At 38.6% G+C, this 20,134-nt stretch overlaps 1 pseudogene; it reads right to left on the reverse strand.

The window, feature by feature from the left end:
• Window positions 1-3,571: 3,571 nt before the first annotated feature.
• LOC121235513 lies at window positions 3,572-19,347 on the reverse strand (annotated as a pseudogene).
• Window positions 19,348-20,134: the final 787 nt, after the last annotated feature.

Below are 20,134 nucleotides of genomic sequence, written 5' to 3' on the forward strand. Positions count from 1 at the left end.
AGCGTAAGGAGTATCGCTATGGGAACATGGATGACGGAAGTTTATTAATCCACATATATATTTGTTATATATAAGTACACAACAGTAGTAGAGGAGAATTGACAAAAATCAAAACACCCCACTACCACATTCAACTACATGCGTACCACAATAACAACCCCAGAAACATAACATTAATAAATACACAGGGCCATGATAGAAATTAACATACTTGGAAGAATTGCAGATTTTTTGGTTATTAGGAAAGCTGATAGAAATTAATATAGGCATTCCCATGGTGCAGATTTTTTGGTTATATTATTTTTGACATGTCAGGATAAAAACAAGAATTTAAATAGATGCTTGTAAAATGAGTGAGTACTATAGATATTATTTAAGTATATTCAAGAGAGGAAACTTGTTTGTTAATAAGTATATTGAAGAGAAGGAAACATTGCGAATGATTGATGGTCTATCACTGCAGCCATTGGCTCCAATATGTGAGCTCTGTAGCACTCAAAAGTCTCAAGATGTTCATACAAACAACAAACTACAAAGTCACACTGTTTTGTACACTGGAAAACAGTGTGAAGTTGGAGAAATGCACACCCTGTGGTCAATGTAGATACTCACACGGAGCACCAGTGAAGTGCCAAGCACGGAGTCTTCTACCTTGAGGGGTACCTTTTAATTGGCCAACAATGAACAATCTTCCAACATGGGTATTTTTTTTTTTACCAAGTTAAAGTTAAAACTTTCAATTTTGCACGTCTATTTTTTGGTCAAGTTGTTATGGCCATTTTCTTGTGTGCTTGTCTTCATAGTCAAGGATGGGATGGCTGTTGTGATTCACGTTCATATATTGAGAATGAGCACTATGTAAACTTTAGATAGATAGATAGTAAGTTGCTATAAGTTGCCAGGTGAAGGAAAAATATGTAATTTGCAGGAAAAAAGATCATTCGAACACAGAAAAATGTTATATTATTTATGTATGATACCATAAATAAAAAAAATAAAAAACACTATATAAACATAATTCAATATGCTTAAAGCACATCAAGGTAGTGACAAATTATAAATTATAAACCATGATTCTCTCTTCAATGGAGACTTACAGGCCAAAAACCACTAGGGGATCAATTTCATTTGTACAATGTTATTGTGAAAGTTCAATATGTGGGGAATAAAGGCAATGTTCAACTGTCCTGGAGAGTTGGAATAGAGCTCCAGTATCTTCATTATTCTAAATTTGTATAAGCTCATGCGAATCAAATAAAGTGGTTTGACAGCTACTAAAATGAAAGTGCATGATACATCCCATATATATATATATATATATATATATATATATATATATATATATATAAGTTTGTTTTGCTTCAGGTCCCAAAAATGGGAGAAAAATAAAAGGCTCGGGCGCATCCACAGAAATTTGTGAGTAAGGAAAGTTTTCGATTCATCTAATCTAAGGATAACATGCTTTCTGTTCAATTCATATTAATCTCGATCAATAACAACAAGCCGAACCAAATTAGGGTCAAATTCATGTTCAAAAAACAAGAGTAATGCCCACTAGAATTTACACATTTCGCATAAGGAACACGGCAGTAGATGAATTGAGATGAGATACACATACTTGGAAGGATCGTGTTGTTGGAGCCGTGGTGGTAATACGGGTACCCCGAAGGTGCTTATGGTGGAATCGAGTTCTTGAGGTGGGGTGTTTGGTGGTTTTCGGAATTGTGGCCTTCATTTGTGAGGGGGACACAATCAATTTCTAATGTAAAATCCCACGTTCCCACATACCTAAATCTACACTATTTGATGCGAATGTATCATGAAAACCCTAGACAAATGGTGGCAACGTTTGGGTCAGGGGCAGGGGAATCTCTGTAATGGAAGGGGGACGTGATTGGGTACGGTTACCAGATATGGAAGATCATCAAATCGGTTGCTTGGACTGAGATTTGTACGCGACTGACCTCCCTGGGTTGCCTCTGGCCATGGGAAATTTTGTTGCTTCTAAAGCTCGGCTTGCCTTCGAACATGCCTATTATGGGAGATTGGAGATGAGCTGCTACATTCAAGCCGTGATAAACGGCTCTTAACATTCGGTCTGGCGTTGATGATGGCAGGGAGTATCACTACCCAGAGTTGAGACGAGGTTTGCGCGGAGATGACCGCTGAGCCTGAGGAGCTTCGGTGAGGGCGATTCGTGTCTTGCGTGGAGCTGAGTGTGCGTGAACCGAATGGGTGAAGGGTGGGTGGGAGGGCCTTCAGAGCCATTACACCCGATGTCAAGTTGCCTACAGTCAAAAGTGGAAAAGCTGAAAAGCAACGGTCATAAATCACATTTGTCTTATGCAAGAGTTTGCTGAGATGAGTGTGGTTTGACAGACCACTTTACCGTACGAAATCATCCTCACATATTCGAAGTCATCCTCATATATTCGAAGTCACCTTCGAATCCAAACCGGGCCTTAGGCTGCTAATCCTTTGGGTAGAGTTGGTGGTGTGCTAAAATGATGGGCACGTATTCCTCATGCTCCGCCCAAAATGGCATGTGGGGTCCACGCACCTCCACTCCCTAATGCCATATCCGCTACTCGCACTAGCCCAATTGATTCCCTACTCTTAGATCCTTTAGATCTGCCCAACACGGCTGTGACGTGATTAGCGTGTGAGTCTCGCATATTGGTGTAGATTTCGAAGTTTCATGGCATTCTCCCAAACTGTTATTAGTCTATTTTTATATCTATCTTGCTCATTTTTTTAAAAGTAATGTTACATACAATTATGAATATATAAGTATTGTATAATTATTTTAAAAAAGAGTATAGTCTATTTTTAAAAAATTAATTTTTTTATGCAAATTTTGTATTTATCTACTTTTTTTCAAAGTGATTGTGCGTCGCTTACACACTCACAATTATAAGTCTATAACTATCATTTCTCTTTTACTAAATTCAGAAGCTGACATACCTTTATATCCAAAAGGAAAAGTAATTATCCCAACCACTCTCATTATCCATTGGCGGTCTCTTCTTGCTACAACCCACGAGCTCCATCTTTTTTACTTCATCCCCCAACGTGAGAACCCCACATATCCTTTGGGAGAGTGTGGTGTTTTGCACGACGTGTAATGCAATGCAGTTTGATTTTTTGATCTAGCATTTTAATATAAGAGTTGTCTTCCTTCACCCAAGGATTGTGAGGATGAGGAAGCGGATCTCCCCAACGATTGCTCCAGAACAACGATAGTGCAATCACGCCAATCGCCATGGTCTCTGACCTTGAGTTCACAATCTATTTGTCAGATTTGTACTAAAATTGCCACTTTGTGCAGCTCCCGACCATTGCGCGGGGGGGGGGGGAATTAGGAAATATTTATTTGTTTCCAGTTTTTGTCTTTTATTTTCTTTTGTTGTGTACTAGCTAGTTGGTATTTGTCGGGATCCTCCACCTTTTACTCATATATTCCTCTATCTGTTAATCATTATATATAGAGGTTGCTTAGGGAAAAAAAAAGGAAACAATAGAGTCTAGACTCCATGCAACAACAGAAATGCAAAATAGTAAAAAGATGCAATGAAAAAAGCTTTAAATCCCAGTTCCTTTTTCACAAGACATTCAACTTCTGCTATGCTTATTTTGAGCTCTCACAAACACATAGCACAAAGGCTGGCCTATATAGTTTTCCAAAGGTTACAGAAAAACTAAATAGTGTTCCACTCATATAAGAGCAAGAATAGTTTAGACAGTAAAAAGAAAATCTGCTAATTTTGATTCCCAAGAGGAAGAGAAACTAGCTCATAAAGAGCCAAAGCTAGACATGTTGAAGTTGCAGTGGTTTTGAATGGTATTCTTCCTTTATCATTCCTCAAGACTATGGCTTCGTAAATTGGCAAGGCATTCAGCACTACAAAACCTGCTAAGAACATCTGCAGAAACAGACCCTGCATTTTGCTGCCTCTTAGAACTTGTACAAGCCCCATAAGAAATGATACCAAGTTGATAATGGCTGCCGTTTTTAGTGGCACAAACATGTTTGATGAGGCTCCAAACTCGAACATACCTTGTCCATATCTTTTGCTTTGTTCATCATCAATCACTTTGCTGGTCAAACCGAAACAATTTGTGGAAATGCCTAAACATTTGAGGAAGAACTTGAGGCATCCATACCCAAAGGCTGAGAGCCCCCTTATCATCCACATTCTCTGATCGTTCCACCACTTTTGAACTGTTCCTTCTCCTATAAAAAATTCAAGGAGATCTTGTCCATAGGCTCCAAGGACAAGAAACACATACAACATAAAACTTGGCTCTGACAGCTGCACCATATTTTCACCAATAAGTAAAATCCAAATGGATAAAAGGTCGAAATTGAAATGGAGAGGCTTAGTTTACATCATTGAAACGATTGAGTGAATGAATTAATTAAAATTTTCTATCAACTGGGTTTTTAGGATAATCACCAACAAATAAAATAATTCAAACAGCCCCCTCCCCTTTGACAACCAAAAAAAATCTGTAATAATCATATTTTTCAAAAGATAATATTTGGGTTTTATTCAAATTCAAAATCTAATATCAAATTTATATTAAAAGAAAATTGATTTTAAAAATAGAAAAACCTTAAAAGCTTGACCATGAAAATTTCTTAAGAGGAATTATATTTGCAATCATGGGGCGTTTAGTCTCTGCGTACTCCCTTTGAAAAAAGTTAGTAAATTTGGGATCTACATGAAAAATTTATTTTTTTAATAGTGGCCCTCACTTTTTTCTTAAAGGGAGTATGTGGGGAGATTGCATACTCCAAGACTGTGTATAACATTACCCATTTCTTAAAGTTCAAAAGCTATATATATGAAAATGTGTTATTAATATTTTTCTATTCATAAAAAAAAGACTTATATTAGTAGCTAAGAGCATCCTCATTGGCTTAGGCATACCAACTTTAGCTAAAATTTAGCTAATATGCCCCTTAAAACCCTCACATTGGATTAGGCATTGATATGTAAATTTAGTATGTCAATATGTTGAGCTAAGTAACTTAGCCAAATGAATTTTATATTATTTCTCACTCTTTTGTAAATATATTTTGTATATATTTTAATATTTTGTGTTTGAAAATGAAGTTAATTTAGGTTGATAGATATATTTTATGTATTTTAATACATAGATTGTTGGAAATTATGAAAATAAAAATAAAAAGTATTTAAAAATAAATAATGCATTAAATAAGTAGATAAAATAATTAAAAAATAATAATATTTCATTATTATAAAAAGTGATATGGCTAATCCAATATGTAGTTCAAGTTTTGAATGATTAGCCAAAAGGTAAAATTTGACATATTAGCTAAACTTGTCTAAAATCTTGCCTAAATCGATGAGAATGCTATTAAAAAAATAAAAAAAAAATTCTGTAACTTGTAAAAAGCATACCTTTGGAAATATAGGAAGTCTATGAAGAAGGCATAGTTGGGGGAGGAACGCATAGAGGGTGAGGAATAAACCAGGTGGGCCATAAACAATAATGAGTGTAGGCAAGGCCCATAAGAGGGCCCAAATATCTAGTACCGAAGGTTAAGGTACTAAAACTGGAGAAGGCAACCTGGAGACTGCCAATGGACCATCGTTGGAGTTGGTTTAGGACATCGACGAGGCTGATTGGTGCATCACCCAAAAAGGCTGCCCTCTTAGGGTTGCAAAATATGGACCTCCATCCCTCACATTGTAGCCGAAGCCCCGTGAAGAAGTCCTCTACCAGTGATCCATATTTGTAGCCCAATTTGTACATCCAATCCATTTATTCTTATTCAAACCATAATTCTCCTTTTGAATTCCAGTGCTCTACAAATATCTTGTTATATTAGCATACAATTTAAGTGGATTGAGATTCTTGATTGTTTGCATGAATTGAATGGTTCAATACAAAGAGAAATATGTATAGTATTAAATGCATATCTGGAGTTCATACTGTTAGAAAACTCTATGCGTGTTGCATTAAATGTTGTAGAATCTACATTTTACGTCTATCTCTTTCCAAAATTTAAACACAATTTAATTAAAATGATCAATTCATTTCCAATTAAATGAGAGACAATAAGAAAAAACTAAGAGCTTTCCAAGATCATTGTTTAATTGATGATTGAACCATGTGCTATAAAAGGTACACTTTTTTTCAAAGAGGTTTATGATCGAGTACTGAAATAGTTTGCGGTTTACCATTTGTACTAGTTTATTTACCTTTTTTAAACATTTGCTTGTTATGATTCTGAATTTGATCAGATCAGCCTCTATCACCCTCCATCACTATTTGACACGTATAATTAAAAAAAAAACTATTAAAAAGTTAAAAAATAGGTAAAATTGATAAATTGCAGGTCCTACTTCCTAGTAAATTTAAAGGTTTGAACTACTTCAGATAAAATGAGTTCAGATGTCTAGTTTTTTTATATAATTGAAAGCTACTAATTAACACTATAGTGTTAAATAATAAAAAAAGAGTAATGATATACACACAATATATTGTACAATACATTACTCAATAATGTTATAAAATGAGAGTATTTTAATAAAATTATATTACTTTTATAAGATGTTTTATAAAAATACCTCATTTAAAATATAATTGTATAAAGTGTTATAAAAAATGTTGTGTGTAAATCATTTTCCATAAGTGTTGGTCATGGTGGCCGACACTCGAAGCTTCAATACATGATGACAAAGAGAAAGCAAAATTATAAATACATGAAAATTAATGATAAAAAACTGTTAACTAGAAATAACATTGTGGAGCATTTTAGTGTAGGTACAGGAAATTGAGCTTACCATGACATTGAGGGCACCAGCCTTGAAATTGTGGGATGAAGTCTTGCTCTTTTCCCTAGAGACATATATGAGGTTTGGCATCAAATGGTTGGTCGCGTCTTTGTTTTTGCCACTCTCTAATAAGACCTGCCCATGGTTGAGTTAAGCTGCCAATTAATAACTAATTAGGAACTAATCAACTTAAAACAATAAGGAAAATGCTATTTGTACGTATAATTCTTACTTACATAACAATACGTGTTGACATATCACTTATTGATATGCTAAAAATTATGAAATTTAAAATTTAAAAATTTGAATTTAAAAAGAAAACTGACGAAATCAACCTTACACGTAAGATTGTAAATAAAATTGTAAGTACATGTTGCACTACCCATGATATAAATGTAGATACCTGAATGACAGTGGAATGATCTTGGCAGGTAAATCCATGCTTTGTCCATTTGCTAAAAGCCTTGCGCTCTAGCTCTTCAGTGATATACTCTTTGCCAACTTTCCTTTTTCTCAAGGACTTCCTCTACCCTTTCTTTCATGCTTTCATAAATTTTCTGTGATATCGTGCATTGAGAACAAGAGTAGTACTGATAAGTTAATAAACGAATGGACAATGAGATAATCACATTAACCCAATGAAATCAGACACAAAGAGTTTCTCAATATAAAGTAGAGAATGAAATATAAGCAAATTAAGGGACCATCAACAATATTCAATAATTAAGGCATTGATTAATGCTTAAAGAATAATTTTATTTGAGAGTCTTTACACCACATATCATTCTAGTGACATAATTTGATTTAAAAGATAAATTTTAAATTTTAAATATTACAAATCAAATTATGATATGCGGATAATGTGTAGTGTAAAAGTCTTCAAATACCACTACTCTTATATAGTTATAAATGTCACATAATTAATCATATAATATGCGAAACATGGTAGATGACATTAATAGACGTGGCAAGATTAACATTAACTCCCCTCCCCCCCCCCCCTCCCAAAAAAAAAACTTACTCTTTAATTTTTCTTGCTAAACTTATGATTGAAAACGTCCAAATAAGCTTACTATAAAAAAGACAAACTAAAAAAGATAATTATTGTTGAGAAGGGGATTGACATGATAGGGGTGAAAACTTGCCACCAGCACAGTGTCCCGTATAGGCCTGCACATTGGCCCGGGTCGGGTAAAAAATTACCGATTTTTTTTTTCTCACTCACTACCCTTTTTCATCATTTTGAAAGGCTTTGTTATCATGAAAGGCTTTTTTATTCTTGATCTTTCCACCTCAAATTGAGTTCAAATTTTTTTGCACTTTGGGGATGAAACCATATCTCTTCAAAGTTCAGAATCTTATCTGCATCTTTATTTGATATGCATAACTTTGATGAACACTTTGGATATTAGACCGTAAAATTTCCATTCTCCCATTAGTTTAGCATGAGATAAGTGGAGTACAATAAAGGAGTACAATCCAGAAAAGTGAAAGACTCAGCCTCACAAAACTTCATAATTTAACACAAATGGGTCCCAAATGATTGAACAATAAACCTCCATAACATAAGAAATTTATTCATTATTGTTAGAAATATTAGGATCCATCAAAGGAACCTTACATGGCTTTTTAGTGGACATGGGGAGGGAGTAGGTTTTCATAATGGAAAGAAAGTACTCAGTTGCTTGGAGGCACGATCGGGGAGAGAGAGAGAGAGACTCGGTTTCTTCAAGCGTGATTGAGGAAGGGGAGAGAGAGAGAGAGAGAGAGAGCCCAGAGTCTAGAGATGTAGTTTTGCACAAGCCTGAAAGAGGAAGAGTTGAAACTTGAAAGTGAGAGAGAGAGAGCTGCCGTTTCGTCTAAAAGCTAGCGATGTCCAACCTGATGAACCCACATTTGATCTTAACCCAAACTTATCGGGTGAGTTGAGTTGGATATATCGGACGGGCCGGGTCTATCACATTTTTTGCACAGGCCTAGCTGAAGCCATAAAAGCTTTTTACTCCTAGGTGAAAGCTGTTAAGCTATTTTCAAGAATGACATCCAAGAGATGTTAAAAAATATTAATATATTTAACCACAAGTTATAACTTACAGCATCCTCTTGGGACAGAACACGTTCAATTGGTGTATCAGTGTCACATTCAGTCATCATTCCTCTGACTCCTGAGTTTCACCATTAACTTTCTCAACATAATCTAGCCAAAACCAATATCAATATGGCATCTTCAACCCTGAGCCCTTGGAATCTATCATCACTTTCCAGGGCCTTACTGAATCACCTTTCATAGCTAAGAAACAACACTTCCCAAAGGGAAAAAGGTTCCCAATCAACTGAAGAGGCAGGGAGACAGGAGCACAAAGCTCACACAAAAGAATAAGATGTAGATAAAGTGTGCGAGGCAAATTAGTCGCCAGGGGCAAGGACCAAAGTTTTAAATTTCGTACCGTACCGGCCGGTAAGGCCGAAATTTTTCGTTTTAGCCGTCCGGCCGGTACAGGTACTATACCTGTTCCGTACCGGCCAAAATACCGGCCGATACCGGCCTAAATTTCGGCCTGTACCGGCCTATATTTCGGCCTGTGTTTTTTTTTTTTTTTTTTTTTTCGTTTTTTCAAACTACAAGCTTATTTTTTAACCCTCAATTCAGACTAGACTATTTATAATTTATATATATATGTATTTGTATATAATTTATTTATATATAGACTATTATTTTAGAATATAATTTTTATATATATTTATATATATAATTTATTTATAGATCGACTATCCCGAAACGTTATCCCGAAACGCTATCCCGAAACGGTACCGGTACCGAAATATTTCGTTCCAGTACCTTGACCGGTACGGTGTCTGGTACGGTATTCAAAACATTGGCAAGGACAAATGAATGCAAGATAACTAGAAATTAAGAATGCATACTTTGTATTTAATTATGAGCTATATTCTGTATAGACTCTATGTTAAGTATCTGTAGATTTGTGAGTTACCTACAATGCAATAGGGATACTGTTAATAATTTCATGGCTAGAAATATGATCTATCAAAAAACAAAAGACAATCTTATAGCTAGCATAAAAACTAAATATAAATCCAAGAAACTTGTTAGTTACGAAATAGCTTTGGGTCTGCTCTTTTAGGGGTGAGTTATGGGATTATATCCTCTAGTTGGGATCCAATGAGGCAAGGTTCACTCTTGGGTTGGAATGAGGCTCGGAAGAACTAGCCTTTTTTTGGCAACCACTTTGGGGTAGATCTGAGAAAAACTAGAGTATTTATCTTTCTCTCTCTCCTTAATTTACACTTCCTCATCCTCTTCTTCCTATCATCATCATCATTATTATTATTTTCATTCAAAGCATGAAGTAAATTTGATAGGCTTTGAGTCTATAAATACATAAATCAAAGTTGACTTTTTGCAGACAATATCAAATATCGAACTAAGCTCCACTTCCAACACCTAGTTAAAGTGCTATAAGATATACAGAACCAAGGCTTTCCACCCAAATCAGATTATAGAAATAAAGCCCCAACAATCTATCCCCAAGCTAGTTGAATAAAAAGCATCTTCTAAAAGAATAGAATTAGCAGAAAAACCAACTCCATGCATTGAAGCAAGAAACCAAGGGGCTCCCGTTGAAGCTAAACCCAAATCCCGATTCACTCATTAACTCTGTATGTCAATCACCAAAATAGACTATCAGATATTTATTTTCTTCCAACAGACGTGAACCCCATTTTAAGATTTGGTGGATATACGGACCCACAATTTCGGGTATTGTTTTTATCCTTGAAAGGATTTGGCTAGCTTTTGCAATGCATGATACTAAATGTGAATCCAGAATACGATACGAAAATAAGTAAATTTGGATTTTGATATATATGATACGAAAACCTGTGAATCTATGATGTATTGGAGTAGGAGAGACTGTGGGGCAGATGGAGAAAAACTGCCGACTGTGAGAGTGTGCGGATTTGGATGCAAGGTGGAGAAGAAAACGAAGACTGACAATGGCGACACTGGCTAGGGTTTCTATAGTGGGGAGAAGATAGGTACTCCGTTTTTGGTTTCAAGGTTTCGACAGGCTAGGGTGTTTAAACCCAGTATTAAATTTAAAATCGATGAAACCATATTTGGTCAGGTGGGCCATGTCGAGTATATCGGAAGGATCGGCCCCAAGGCCCTATATGCACAGGCATAGTCCCGCACACCCTTCCATGATCTTCTAGCAATGGGCAAGGACCACCACTACCAGATATATAAACACGTCCCGGGTTCAGTTAGAACTCTCTGAACACTCTCCTTGTACATTCACACCCCAAGAGATAATTCTAACTTAGGCATCGAAGGTGTCCCACACCACTCAGAGCCCTCATCTCCTTAAGTCTTGTAGGACTCACGAAAGAATCGCTAAATTGCCCAAAAATCGATGGAATTGGTCGTTGCCGACATGAACAAGCTGCCAAAGTCTGGAATCGATAGAGCTATGACCTTACCTTTTCCCTTTTGCTGCACTCTAACCCAATCCCCCTTCTGAGAAGGCTCGGTAACTCCCATTTCAAAGGCCAAAACTTTGTTACTCACCTTCGAACATGTTGTGGTTGAATGCGCAAATACCTTACAGGATTTGCAAATAGTAGGAATCCAGTCATTCGTATGCCGGCAATGGCATACGGATTAGACGGATCGGGCCCAAGGCCCTATATGCACAGGCCTAGTCCCGTACACCCTTCCATGATCTTCTAGCAGTGGGCAGGGACCACCACTACCGGATATATAAACATGTCCCGGGTTCAGTTAGAACTCTCTGAACACTCTCCTTGTACATTCACACCCCAAGAGATAATTCTTACTTAGGCATCGAAGGTGTCCCACACCACTCAGAGCCCTCATCTCCTTGAGTCTTGTAGGTCTCACGAAAGAATCACTAAATTGCCCAAAAATCGATGGAACTGGTCATCACCGACGTGAACCGGCTGCCAGAGTCTAGAACCGGCAGACCTATTACCTTACCTTTTCCCTTCTGCTGCACTCTAACCCAATCCCCCTTTTGAGAAGGCTCGCTAACTCCCACTTCAGAGGCCAAAACTTTGTTACTCACCTCCAAACATATTGTGGTTGAATGCGTAAATACCTTACAGGATTTGCAAATAGCAGAAATCCAGTCATTCGTATGCCAGCAATGACGTGTTCACAAACCAGCCGCAGACAAGAAGAATTGTCGAGAAACATGGAGGCAAGGATGGTCGAGATAGAGGACGTGATAAAGAAGCTGGCCACAGAGGTAAGAAGCCTAAAACAGGAAAATAAAGTCTTGCGGAGGGCAAACTATGAGTTTAGGGAAGATGTAGGGCAAGCCAGAATGAGCACGTCGAGTCACGAAACGCTGCAGAAGAGGAAAGAAGACATATACACCATGAGTTACGAGAGCTCATGGATAAGTATATGGAAATGGCCAAGAAGATAGGCGCATCATCCTCCGTGGATCAACTGCTCACTAGCACCGACTTACCGTACAATGAGGAAGTCATGGTGGCATCGCTCCCGCCCAAGTTCAAGGTCCCTCTGATGGAGATGTACAACGGGTCTAAAGATCCCCTTGAATGCCTGGAGACTTTTAAGTCCCACATGACCTTTAGTGGGTTCTCGGTTGAGAAAGCATGCGAGGCTTTTCCCCTAACGTTGAAAGGGGGGGCGAGGGGATGGTTCAGGTCACTGCCGCTAGGATCCATTGATGGATTTGGAGATTTAGCCTGCCTGTTCTTGACATAGTTTATGGTAAGCAAAAAGAGGAGAAGGTCGGTGGCGTACCTCTTGATTGTCAAGTAGCATGATAATGAGAGTCTAAAGGACGACCAAGATGAGAAAATCACCTTGGTCGCCCTGCTGAGAGGCGTCTAGCCAAGGAACCCGTTCATGCAGGAGTTGGCTCAAAAGACCCCCACGATGCTATGGGAGTTCATGGACCATGCATATAGCTTCATCAACACGGAGCAAGCCGACATTAAGGCTAGCGGGTTAGCAAAAGGGAAGGCCTGTGAAATAGTCAGGAAAAATTCATGGGATGCCAAGCGAGAAGGAAATAAGTTGGCCCAAGCACATGGAGCAAAACATGTGCACACCAGCCATGCCGTGCAGGGAGAGCATGCATCCATTCCGTGAGAAACTGCCTAGCAAGGCTAGAAGGGCCAACAATACTGCTCGTACCATAAGACTAACAATGTAATACTGGGGCGACCAACATTGAATAGCCTGATGGCAATCACATCGACTTACCACCTCAAGATCAAGTTCTCCACCCTGTCAGGAGTTGAAAAAGTTAAGGGCCAACAGTTACTTGCTCAGGAGTACTACACACAGGAGCTGAGAGGTGGGGGATAGGAGGTGCGAATGCTCGGTGAGTAGGTTGGTGCCATGGGGGCTCCACCGCCACCTAGCTTAAATGACTAGGATGAAGAAGTCCAAGATGAATAAACCATTTGGCAGGCCAAGTCAAATGAACCCATGAACACCTAGTTGATTTGCGAGAAGCTTTTGCGGTCCTCCGAAAATATAAAATGAAGTTCAACTCGCTGAAATGCGCATTCAGAGTGGAGTTAGGAAAGTTCCTAGGCTTCGTGGTATCTGAGTAGAGAATTGAACCCAACCCGAAAAAGGTTGTGGTGATAATGAACATGCCTACTCCACAGAACATCAACGAGGTGCAAAAGTTGGTGGGCGACTGGCTGCTCTGAACCGTATCATTTCTTACTCAACGATAAATGTCTGCCATTCTTCAAGGCCTTGAGGAAAGTGTAGGACTGAAATGAAGAATGTAGCCAAGCATTCGAGAAGTTAGAAGAGTACCTAACTTGTCCGTCGCTCATCAGCCAAGCAGAGCTAGGAGAAGATTTGCTGGCATACCTATCAGTGTCGCCACACATCGTGTCGACAGTCCTGGTTTGAGAAAGGGAGGGGCGATAACATCTTGTTTACTATACAAGTCACGCGTTTAGAGGAGCTGAGGCAAGATACCCGTGAATAGAGACGATGGCTTTCGCTCTGGTGATTGCTGCCAAGTAGTTGAGGCCTTACTTCCAAGCTCACCCCATGAAAGTTCTTACAAACACTCCCCTCAAAAAGGTTTTTTAGAGACCGGACACCTCGAGCCTTTTGTTGAACTGGGCTGTTAAATTGAGCGAGTTCGACATTGAGTATTCTCCTCGCACTGCGGTAAAGGGGCAGGTGCTAGTAGACTTTGTGGTTGAGTTCACTGACTTTCCCAAAGAAGTGCCGATAGCACTTGTAGGAGAGCCCTACCAGGTCTACTTCGATGGCTCATCTTGCAGGGCTGGCAGGGGTGTTGGAGTGCACATCGTGACAAGAGCCTGCAAAGAACATAATTACACAATCAAGCTTGCCTTTAAGACAAACAACAACGAAGCCAAGTATAAAGCATTGCAAGCCGGGCTGGTGAAAACCAGAGTGTTGGGAACAATAGAAGTGGAAGTCAGGGCAAACTCCCTTGTAGTCGTTAATCAGGTAAATGGCGAGTTCACCATCAAAGGCAAAAAACTAAAAAAATATCTTCAGTTAGTAGGAGAGGAGTGCGACTTCTTTCGCTACTTCCACATCCAACAGATACTAAGATGGGAGAACCAGGAGGCAGACAAGCCAGCGCGAACAGCCTTAGGACAAGAAGATTTGCGCCTACCAGAAAATACGGTAACTCGGACAGTGGACTTCCCAGCCATAGGGATCGAGATCTCGGTCATTGGTCCATAAACGCAAGAAGGGGCATCAAATGAGGTGAAGTACCTCAACACCAACGAGTTGTTGAGTGATAGGGAAGAAGCTTGAAAGGTCAGAAACAGAGTAGCATGCTTCATAGTAATAAAAGGGGTCTTGTACAAAAGGGGCTTCTCCAAACCACTCATGAGATGCGTCTCACAGGTTGAGGCTTAGTATATACTGAGCAAGATACACAAAAGAGTCTACAACAGCCACTTGGGGGGGCAGAGCGCTAGCCGTGTAAGTAATAAGGGCGGGGTATTACTGGCCCCACACACTCAAAAGACGCCAAAGAGTTTGTAAGAAGATGCTCAAAGTGCCAGGTACATGCACCGATCCCACATTGCCCCACTAGAGGAGTTGACGCCAATCATGTTCCCGTAGCCATTTGCATAATGGGGGTTGGATCTAATTGAACCACTTCCTTCGAGCAAAGGGGGGGGGGGTAAAGTTAGTAATCATCGGAGTTGACTATTTTACCAAATGGGTAGAAGTGGAAGCTCTGACAACTATCACCTTAGCCACTATCACAAGGTTCCTATAGAAATCTGTGGTCTGCCGCTTCGGCATCCCTTGAAGCATTATATCGGACAATAGCTAACATTTTGACTCCTCCCATTATTGAGAGTGGTGTGCAATACTCGGGATCAAGTTAAAGTACTCTTTCCCAGGCCATCCACAATCCAACAGACAAGTCAAGTCGACCAACAAAACCATAATGGCAATCCTAAAGAAAAAGCTGACAAATCAGAAACGAAGATGGGCCTAGGAACTACCAGGGATCTTGTGGGCATTCCAAACGATCGTCAGAACTTCAACAGGAGAGATGCCTTTTGTTTTGACCTACGACAGTGAGGTAGTGACACCAGTCGAAGTGGGGATGCCTTCTTACCGAGTGCAACATTTTGACCCAGACGCCAACGACAAAAGACTGAAAAAGCAACTAGACTTATTGGAAGAAAGAAGACGGGAGGCAGAGATGTAGAAGACGAGCAACAAGATGAAAGCTAAGCGGTACTTCAATAGGTGGGTCAAACCTAGATCCTTCAAGGAGGATGATTTGGTGTTAAAGAAAACTAGAGTCATACCGAATGAAAAAGGAAAGTTGAGACCACGCTGAGAGAGACCTTACGTAGTAACAACTAGCAACAGGCTGGGGTCATATTGAATGAAAGATGACAGAGGAAAAGAACTCCCACACCTGTGGAATGCTGAGCACCTGAAAAAGTATTTCCCCTGAAACTGTAACCTGCCAATGTCTATGTAAATGCCAAGTGATGGAAATGAACACGTCTTTCTCTCAAGATATCTCTCTTAGGAAAAACAACTAAGCCGAGTCCCTAGACTCGTCCTGAAGTTAGGTAGGGCACAGGTCCCAGGACTTACCCAGACGGCCCGTCGGACACAAGTCCATTAACTTGCCAAACTTCGTACTACAAGTCGAGTCCCTTGACTCACCACAAAATCAGGCCAGGCATAAGTCTTAGCACTTGCCCAGACAGCCCGTCGGATACAATATCTTGACTTGCTGACCTTCATGCTACAAGCCAAGTCCCTAGACTCGCCGCAAATTCAAGTTGGGCAGAAGTCCTAGGACTTGCCCAGATAGCCTGTCAAACACAAGTCTCTTTACTTGTTGACTTTCGTGCTACAAGTCGAGTCCCTTGACACACTACAAGTCCCAAGATTTGCTGACCTTCATGCTACAAGTCAAGTACCTTAACTCGCCGCGAAGTCAGGCCATGCACATGTTCTAAGACTTGCCCAACAGACACAAGTCCCTTGACTTACCGACAATCTTACTACAAATCGAGTCATTTGAATCGCCGCAAAGTAAGGCTGGGCACAAGTCCCAGGACTTGCCCACACGGTTTGTCGGACACAAGTCCATTGACTTGTTGACCTTTGTGCTACAAGCTGAATCCCTTGACTAGCCTCGAAGTCAGGTCGAGCACAGGTCCCAAGACTTGTCGAGATAGCCTGTTAAACATAAGTCTGTTAACTTGCCGACTTTTGTAATACTAAAGGGAAAAGGACTAGGTTGGGCCCGAGGAGGTCCTTCAGATGCGTTGCTGGTCACGTCACTAGCTCAGACCACAACCCACATCGCCGGACAAGTAAGCATGTTGCATTAAATGGTCTAGGAAGCCAGCATGCAACGGCAAAACCAGACATCCACTCACCTCTTGGAGAAGGTAATGTGTGCACCTCCCACCCCTCACTTGTCGTAAGGGACAGACTAGTGAGCCATGCACAATGTGGAAGGGCGACGACTGACATGACGGGAGTGGAAACCTGCCACCAGCACAGTGTCCTGTACACCATTCCACAATCTGCTAGTAATGGGCGGGGACCACCACGACCAATTATATAATCACTTCTCGGGTTCGGATAGAACTCTCTGAACACTCTCCTCTTACATTCATACTCTAAGAGATAATTCTAACTTAGGCATCGGAGGTGTCCCACACTACCCCGAGCCCCCATCTCCTTGAGTTTTGCAAGTCTCATGGAAGAATCGTTAAAAGACAAACTCAACAATTATTGGTCAGAGGTACTTAATTATCTCTGTAGACCATATTTGCCACATCTTGGAGCACTCTTCGTCGTCGTGCATACATGGGGCAAACTCCTTTTCTTGATCTTCGTACTCTTCTATTTTCTTTCGCCTTCTCGCAACTTATCCCATTTGTTTTTGTCTAAGCAAGCACTTGGCTTAATTAATGAGAACCTCAATTTGGGTCTCAAATGTTTAGGAGACAACCTTAGTTTGGAGAGTTTTACTTGTTTATTTTATTTTATTTTTTTTAGAAAGTCCTTGTTTATTTACCATATATATCATTTCTAGGTATTTTTAATTAATTTGTATCGCTAATATTTATGTAAGATCTATTAAATATAATTTAAAATCAACATAAAATACAATAAAAAGTAAAATTTTTTGAGTAATGATATAGACACAACAATTGCACAATATATTACATAATAATATTATAAAATAAGGATATTTTTATAAAATAATATTACTTTTATATGATATTTTATAAAAATATTTCTTATTTAAAATATAATTATGGAAAATATTGAAAAAAATATTATATGTAAATATATATATTTTTTTCCTACCTTACAAACAAGTACTGACAATTGATATATATTTCAAGAAAAACGCTAGTCTGCCGTCCATAATGTACCGCTTGGATTGACCGCTTGGTCAAATTTTTTTTTTTTTTTTTTTTTAAATGATGAAATAAGTGATTTTAAATGTAATGATATATAAAAAATAAAAAGAAAAAAAACTAAAAGTACTGTGCGGTACACTTGAGTGCGCCCGACTCATATTTCAAACAATTGCTGAGAAATTACTTTTGTCATCGGCCACAAGTTCGGCTGATCGAGATATCATGGCAAACACCTTTTCCTGACCTTCGTACTCTTCTGTTTTCTTTTGCCTTCTCGCAACTTTTTACATTTGTTTTTGTCTAAGCAAGCACTTGGCAATTTCGTCAGCCTTCCGAAAGTTTGAGAGAGACTCTTCTTCTCTCTATAAAACTTCATTTCAGTGGGAGTCATTCTCGGAGAGATTGTGTTTTTTCTCTGCTCCCTCCACCCTCCTCTCCTTCTCTTTTTCATTTTCACATTACGTACACACTTTTAAAGTAGTATTTTTTTCCTCCTACTACCACCGGTTTGGTTTTGCATGGTTAGATCTGTTATTTTCCGGCCGCCATCTGCCTACACGTGCCCCACTACCCATTCTTACAGCCACTGATCTACTGGGATGAACGGAGACGCGCTAAAAAGCTGCCTTCACGCACGGCTTGTTTTATTATTTTATTATTATTTTTTATCTACTTTTTATTATTATTCACTATTATTCAATATTATATAATTATTTTTTCATTATTTTTTTATCGGCAACCTAATTTAGTCATTGGGTTACTTTCAGATCATCATTATTGTGTGTAGACCTGATTATTTATGACGAATGATATACCCATATACAATTGTCATTATTTTTTGTTTTTGTCTTTTTTTTCCACGCAAGGCGCTCAACTCATTACTTAAACAATCTATTTACAATCTACTTACAATCTATCATATTTAATGAATATTTAATTACTCGATATTACCTTAATCTCTTCTGTATCATAGGACTATGAAGAGTGATTTGTTACAAAATAAGCTTCTGGGCTCATCTTTATTATATTATTCTTCTTGCAGAATGGTAACCAGTGATAGGCAAATTTAGCAGCCTCTATGCAAGCAAAGAGTGTCACTTGTGATCCCCATCATCTGATACATACACCGAAATCTTCTCTGTCGGATAGTCATAAGCCATGACCGATAAGACTGTGCTCACCAGCCTTATTGGCAGCTCCTTGTACGGATCGGCAATGCATATAAACACGTCCAGTGCCGGAAAGATTGAAGAAGGTTTTTCTAGGAGTAATGCCTTCTGGAAATTTTCAAGATATTCATCACGGTAAACGATGGTCATGAGGAAACACTGACCAGTGAACCACAAGAAAGCAAGAAAAGTATCAGAGACGAGGAAGGAGAGGGAGATGAGGAAGGATGCGAAGGTGGTGGAGTGGATGAGCTTGAGTGCATGGCGATAGAGCAGCACTAAGATGGCACAGAAGTAAACTGCCGCAAACATGTGGTTGAAGGCTGTGCGACGTGCATGTCTAAGCCGTGAAGGAGAGGAGCACGCGCGACAGAGGTACTCAGGCTCTGATCCATGTCTTTTGGTGGTGTATAGCAGTTCTAGAGGAGTGATGGGTAAGGATAAACCCGGGCTTAATTTATAGGCCTGTTTAGAATATTCTTTTTAATTATGAAAAAGAAGTTTATTCTTGCAAGAACTATGGGAAATGATATTTCCATCTACAGTCGGGTCTCAAGAAAAGCTATGATCGTAGCTTTTTTCTTTTTACTTAATGGTTAATAAATTTTTTTTCAATGAATTTGCGATTTTTTTAAAAACAAATTAAGAGATTTAAAAGTGTTTGAAAAAAAAATTTACGCTTATTGATAACTTTTTTCAAAAGGGTATAACTTGAGAATGGATCCCAATAAAATCATTTGGCTTATTTTTTTTCATTCATTTTTTTTTTATAGTCTGAAATATTTTTAAAAAAATTTACAATATCATTAGGCCATTCTAAGGTTCTCAAAATCCACTCTCATGGTTGTAGCAGTATCGATATTACTGCGAGACAATAATTAGCCTGAGACCACAATCTTTTAAGGTTCTGTTCATAGATAACAAAACCTTGAAAAACACAATCTTTTCCATTTACTAAACACTTTTGTTAAGGTTGAATGTTGAGTTAAATTTAGTTAAATTGAGTTTTTTTATAAATAATAGTAAGTTAAGATGATTGAGTGAGTTTTATAAAATTTATTTAAGATAAGTTTAAATATATTTAAATGTTAAGATAAATTTAGATATATTTATATAAAATTATAAATATATGGGATCCAAAAAAAAAAAAAAAAAGAACCGCATTCCATTCTTTCACATTTGGAATGAAAAAAGAAATCG

Source organism: Juglans microcarpa x Juglans regia, chromosome 6D, assembly GCF_004785595.1.
Source record: "Juglans microcarpa x Juglans regia isolate MS1-56 chromosome 6D, Jm3101_v1.0, whole genome shotgun sequence".
NCBI classification, from domain to species: Eukaryota; Viridiplantae; Streptophyta; class Magnoliopsida; order Fagales; family Juglandaceae; genus Juglans; species Juglans microcarpa x Juglans regia.